Source organism: Chionomys nivalis, chromosome 9 (genome assembly GCF_950005125.1).
Source record: "Chionomys nivalis chromosome 9, mChiNiv1.1, whole genome shotgun sequence".
Lineage (NCBI taxonomy): Eukaryota > Metazoa > Chordata > Mammalia > Rodentia > Cricetidae > Chionomys > Chionomys nivalis.
The window spans coordinates 36,606,287-36,613,429 of record NC_080094.1 but is presented as its reverse complement, the minus strand read 5'-3'; the positions used below and the strand labels follow the sequence as shown (position 1 = coordinate 36,613,429).

At 37.8% G+C, this 7,143-nt stretch overlaps 1 pseudogene; it reads right to left on the bottom strand.

Moving 5' to 3' along the window:
- Positions 1–2,878: 2,878 nt before the first annotated feature.
- Positions 2,879–4,114, bottom strand: LOC130880963 (mortality factor 4-like protein 1; annotated as a pseudogene).
- Between the last annotated feature and the right edge of the window lie 3,029 nt (positions 4,115–7,143).

Genomic DNA, 7,143 nt, shown 5'->3' with positions numbered 1-7,143 from the left:
GTGGTCAGCTAGGATAGAGAGATCTATATCAATTTTCTTGCATCTATTAAGACTTGCTTTGAGACTAAGTATGTGGTCAGTTTTGGAGAAGGTTCCATGAGGTGCTGAGAAGAAGGAATTTGTGTGTGTGTGTGTGTGTGTGTGTGTGTGTGTGTGTGTTTGTTTGGATAAAATATCCTGTAGATATCTATTAGTTACATTTGGTTCATAATGTCTGTTAGTTCCATTATTTCTCTGTTTAGTTTTCTGTCTGGATGATACCTATGAGTGAAAGCGAAAGAGCTCAAGGCGGAATGGACGGATCGCACCAGGAAGGGAAAATAGAACACAGGTGACCTGGGGGCAGGTAGGGCTGGGACAGGAGAGACCAGGTGGGTGTGAGGAGAAATGGAGAGAGAGAGTAGTGAGAGAGATGACTAGAACTGAAGGACAGTTTTGACATGAGGCAGAAATCTAAAGCAATGGAAATTCCCTGGAATCTACAAGAGTGATCCTAGGGAGGACGCCAGGCAATAGGGTATACAGAGCCTGAACTGGTCACCTTATGTCAGCAAAAAGGCTTCTAGTGGAGGTACTGGGACACCAACTCAGCCACAAAACCTTTGACCCACAATGTTTCCTGCCTGCAAGATCTTCTGGGGTTTAAGTGGCACAGAGATTATTATGTGAGTATTCAAGCAATGACTGATCCAATGTGAGCCAAACCACAAGAGGGAGACCATGCTTGACACTACCTGGAGAGCCAGTAACCATAAACTGAATAGTCCAGAGACCTGTGATAGAACCAAATATGACTGGAAAAAAGTCAATGAAATGATTTCTAGTAATGTTCTGCTATACTAGACTAGGGCCTAACATAATTGTCATCAGAGAAGCTTCATCAAGCTACTGATAGGAGCAGATGCAGAGACCCTCAGTCCAATATCAGACAGAGCTCTGGGAATCCAGCAGAAGAAGCCACAGGTATCAAGGACACCACTAGAACACACTCCACAGAATCAACTAACCAGAGCTCAGAGGGTTTCATGGAGACTGAAGCAACAGTCAGGGAGCATGTATGGGTCAGACCTAGGTCCTCTGCATGTATGCTATGGTTGTAGAGTTTGGTGTTCTTGTTGGACTCCTAAGAGTAGGAGCAGGGACTGTCTCTGACCCTTTTATCTCCTTTGACCTCCCTTTCCTCCTTCTGGGCTGCCTTGATATGAAAGCGTGTGCCTCGCTTTATTGTAACTTGTTATGCTATGCTCAGTTGATATCTCTGGGAAGCCTGCTCTTTTCTAAAAAGAGAGAAAAGGTAGGTTTGGGGAGGAAATGGGAGAAGAGAAGGGAAGAAAAACTGTGGTTGGAATGTAATATATGATAGAAGAATACATTTTTTAAAAACATGAAAAAATAATAGAAAAAAGAGAACTTTATGATGTAATGGAGAAATATGGACAATAAGTTATAATACGCATATAGTATTAGAATTGAATTAAGAAAAATAAGTCAGGTGTGAACGGAAGAATACGAGGTGAGAGTGTAGCTCTAGATAAGACAGTTTCCATTAAGAACTTGAAACCTAAGCTGAGCCCTGAGCTGCATTAAAGAGAGTGACAATAAATGTACAAAAGAGGAATCTAGCAAGAATGTCAGTGCAAAGACCTAACATGGGCATGAGATGGGATCATAGAGAGCTGCACGGCCAGAGGGGCTAAAGCAAAATGATACAAACCCACTCATCTACTACCCAAAGCTGGTCCTCAGAGTTCAAACTAAAGAACTGACATATACGCCCACATACACTGAAGTTTTGAGAGTAAGTTCAATTCAAGCTCAGAGTAGAAGGTTAAGGAGGGGGAAAGCACCATTTAGAGAAGAATAGATTCTCTATTCCTCAAAAATAGAGAAGATGCAGAGTACAAAATGAAGTTTCTCTTGTGGAATCAAAGCTCAGGAGGCCAAGAACACCTTGCCCTGTATCTGGCACATGAGAGACTTTCCAACACAAAGCCAGTCTTCAAGAACTCAGTCAGCTCGGCCCTAAATTGTAACACTAAAAGTCATATAATTTAAAATATGGGGTAGACATAAAGCAGTGTGTGCAAAGGGCAGCTAGTCACAGAACAGGGAAGAACCAGTCCACAGAGGGAATCTCTTCACTATGTCTGCTTGGGATTTTTAACTTAAACTTATTGAACATTTGAAAAGCAGCTATAAAATTGACTTCTGCACAAAACTGCAGATACACAGTACAATGCATCTATGATGTTAAAGCATGCATTAGACACGAATACACGCACCATGAAATAAGCCGTCATTCTTCGGTAATTTAGCAAAGAAAAAAATGTCTTAGGAACAGCATGGATGAGTTGCTACAGATGGGCTGTTGAAATACCATTAAAAGAGAGAAAGGCAGAGTACAAATTGCTGTGTGTTGGGTTACACACACGGAATTGAACCTTCATCAGTAGAAATCAGAGGATTTTGTTATACAGCATTAAAACATATTATAAAAACATGCCGTACAAAGGGGCACAACCATTAACACTCAAAGCAGCTGTTCAACCTGACAATTAAACACCACAGCATATCTGTCCGTTGTCCACCCTTGAATGCATCTGTAGGAACTTTGAAATGAAGAAAAGAAAAAAGGGCCAAGGCTTTTCTCCCCCACTCTGTTTAAAACCAAACAGATAACAAACACCTATTCTGCTCTACTTCAGCATCTTCAAAGTCTATGATTTGTATAGAGAAGAACTAAGAGCCATGCTGTTTACAAGGTCTAAACACGAGTGAGTGAGGGCAGTGAGAGCAACCTCTCACACCGCTTTCTGAGGGCACTCGGGAGCCACTTTGTCATCACTGACACTAAAGAAGGTGCAGAATTCACCTCTAGCTACTTGAGGAAGTTGTGATGATAATTCAGCAATAAAGCAAGTCTTTTTTTTTTTTTTTATCCAGAGATGTAGAGTCCAGTATTGCTCTTATTCCTACAAACAATCTTAGTATGTGTGGTACTCAGTGCACCTGAGATATGGGTGCTTGAGGATGAGGTTAGGATGCCAGGATATTGTGGTCTCTCTAACTTAGAGTACCGAAGTGCCTAATCTTACACAGAAGCACCCGTTCAATCTTGCCACAACTTTGTTAACAGCATACTCTCATTATCTGTGTTTCCTCCAGAGTTCTTATAATTTGCATAAGCAGAAATCACATTCCTCTGAGCAGAGAGATAGGTGACTGAGATTATCAACAAGTCTTGGGTTCAACTTTTCAGGAATCTTTAACTTCAACTCTGTTGATGAAAGTTTTTTCAACAGTTGTACCGAGGCCAAGGTGTCTCGTTGGTACTTCTACCACGTTCACTACCAGGTGTTTTCTCCTTGTTTGTTTTGCTTTTGTGTCTCCACTTTTCTCTGTTGCAGATCAGATGACTTCTTTCCTAGAGCAGCCCATACTGTCTTGCCCTCCGCATGTTGCTCCCGGTGGGCCTGTTTCTACACCTATTGGGCCACTCTGCTTTCTGGAATTATGTCAGTGATTACTCCAACCACTGTAAGATATAAATCTTTCCGCTTACCTGTCCGTTGTGACAAGTATTATACACACTGCTTACCAAAGACATCCCTAAAAGGAGAGCACTTCAGGCCTTGTTTGGACTTCATTTATAATTGATTCACCACCTCCTCCCTCTCCCATCCCTGATTCTATCTACTTGTTTTTAAACAAATATTTAGCTTTAGAATAGCTCTAAGAGTACAGAGAAGTTGGGAAAGCAATACAGAATTTGCATAAGCTATAACCAGGTTCTCCTGATATTCATATCTTCCATTAGCATAGTAATTTATCACAGCTGATACACGAACAAGCATACACATCCTTCCCTGAAGTCTGTGATTCATTCGTATTTCCTTTATCTGGGCCAGAATCTCCTCCAGAGCACCATGGCTTCTGGACACTGCTCCTTGGACGTCTTCTGGCTGTGACACTTAGTATACTTCCAGCGTCTGTGAGAATCTTGATGTTTTTCAAGATTAGTGACCACATATGTTGTTGACTTTTCTTCAGCTGGATTATTTCCGACTTTTTTCACTTTTAGAGTGGGCAACAGATTGAGAGAGAGGCTTCCCATTTTCAGTGAGGCTGTGAGTTTAGTGAAAACCGACAGGAATAAAGCACCAATTTCCCCATGTATCAACCCAGTCAACACAACCCATGCTGATACTGTTGCTCTATGGCCAGCTATTGTTTTGGGGGGTCTCTCACTGCAGAGTTATCCTCTTAACTCCACCATTCACATATCTGACTCACCTGAAGGAATCACTGTACGCAGCTCCTACTGAGGGTTGGGAAACGATTCTCCCACTCCTCGTTCAGAGGAAAGAACCAGGTATTTGTACAACCTTTTATTTTAACCAATGGGGCCTCACAGGTATTTATTTTCACATTTTAAATTATGATCAAATATTATTTTTATTTTACTGCCCACTTTTCTAATATCATTCATTAAGAACTCTTTCATTTGGCTTCTAAATATATTGTTTTTTTAATAAATGCTCATAATGGTGGAGTATCTTCTTAAGTGCTTAATTTCTCCACGTTCTCCAAACTTAATATATCAAGAATTCTTACACCATTATTGATGAATGGGATCAGAAGACACTTCTAGTCATGAGTGGTGGCACATAGGTCAAGAGTCAATCAGAAGTACAAGTTTAAGGCCTACAAAGTATGTTTCAGACCACCCATAAAAAAAATCTTTTTTTTAAATTGATTTTTATTGAGCTCTACGTTTTCCTCTGCTCCCTTCCTAGCCTCTACCCTTCTCACTCCAACCTTCCCCCAAGGTCCCCATGTTCCCAATTTACTCAGGAAATCTTGTCTTTTTCTCCTGACTCAAAAGCAAAGCAAAACAAAACAGAACCCAGGCTCTATATGCTGGTGCCGTGGTATCATTGTGTCTAGGTATATAAGAACTTATGTATGTATAGAAATAGCCATATGTATATGTATAGATATAGATATAGATTAAACTGAACATGATCTAGTATTGATGTCTAATTAATTAATTACCTCCTGTCTTCCTCTCCTTGCTTATTGATAAAGCATTTTACTCACCAACTAGAAATCATATTCCTGTTATCCACTAGAAGTCTACTTTATTGTCCGAATTCAGTATCCTTGTGTTATGGTATCAGAATTATACCCCGAAAAATCCATGAAAATGATTTTATCAATTAGGGTGCAGTGACTATGCATGTGTTCTTTTTCTTTAACCTTACAGATTCCATCCATATTCAGGGGACCTGAGCTCAAAATATTTTCTTCTGGTCTGTTCAGTGAGGTTGTTTCATGTATTATAATTTAGATCACTTTGTTATGTAATTCATTCTGTCCTAGGATCTCCCCAACTTCTAAATGAATTTTTTTATATTTGCATATATCAATATTTATTCTTTTTACTGTAAGTTTCTAGTGGTTTTTAATGTTTATGTAACTTTATGCATCTGCCATTATATTATAAAACTGAAAATCCTATTGTTCTAAAGAATTTCCTGATTTATCTCTTAGACACTTTCCTCCACTCTCTCCAGTCCTAAAAACCACTGATATTTTTAACATTGTTATGGTACTGGCTTTTCCAAAACATTATGCAATGGCAGTTATGCAATATGTAGTCTTTTACTAGCTTTTCCACCTAGAAATACACATCTTAAACTCACCCATGCCTTCCTATGGCTTCATCACTCTCTTCTTATCAATGAATAATATTCTCCAGAGAGATTATCTATTGGTTATTTATCCATTCACATGATAAAAGACAATTTGTTTGCTTATAGGTTTCTGTGATGTAATAATCACAATGCTGTTGCAAACTGTTTCATTAATAATGCTTTTTATTGAGATATTGTATTGAAATGATGTAGGTAAGAAAAGTGCCTAGGGGCAATGTATCTGGATCACTGAGTAAGACTATCCTTAACTCCAAAAGCAACTACTGATCTGTGAATGAAGTAGCTGTGTCATTTGGATTTCCTGCAGCAATGGATGAGAATTCTTGTTCTTCCACATTCTTGTCAGTAATTAGTGTCAGATCATTGAAGTTTCATCTTTATAAAGCAATTCACATTAGGCGTAGAGTGATATTTCAGCTCTGTTTTAATTTGAAATTCCCAAGTTACAAATTATGTGGAGAATGTCATGTGCTAACTTGCCATTCTCTGTGACAAAGTGTCTCTTTGGATGACTTGCCCGTTTAAATACATTCTGTTTTTTATGAGTTTTCTCAGTTCCTTACAGAGTTTGCATAAATTCATTAACAGATATGGTTTTGCAAAATTTTTTCCCTCTCTGTGGTTTATGTTTGCATCTGTCACTGATATTCTTCACATGGCACAAGTTTCAGTTTATTGATAAATTCCAGAGTATCAATATTTTAATGGATTATGCTATTGAAGAATTTTAAAAGTCAACAAGAAAATTAACAGTCATATACATTTTCTTCTTGATCTATAAATTGCTGAGCAACTGTCAAGAAGTTTCTAACACAAATAAATTTGTCCACTGCTTCTCGGTCTATCATGTGTTTTGATACTTTACAATTCAGTATGTACAAATAGAGGGTTTTTATGTTTTAAGGCAAGAGATCCTTTTTCATTATGCAACATTTATCTTCGTACTTTTGCAACTTCCTCTAGATTATTGCTATAATGGCATACCTTTCATCCTCTGTTTATCTTTTAAAATATGAATCTTTTCTAAATATTATTGTTACTGTTTTACATAAATCTGTCATTTAGGTACCAAAGTATCATTATTTTTCATATGTTCAAGAACAAAAATTTTTGTTTATTTATTTGTACTGACTAACTACTTCAGATGGACTAGATGAAAGAGAGGAGCTATGGTCATACATAGCACAAACCTAATCATTAGAAGTGAATATGGGTCATGTCTTGTTATTCAAATTAATCTAAAATTAATGTTAAATTGAATTAATATTTGTCATATGTCAATACAGTTAACACTTGTAGGTCTCATAAAATAGTATTCTAGTTTAAATGTGTAACTATTGATCCTTTTAAATAAAAATCACTCAGAAAATCTTTTAATAATGCTAAAAATCATTGAAATACACTTTAAAGGGTTCAACTAGAATAG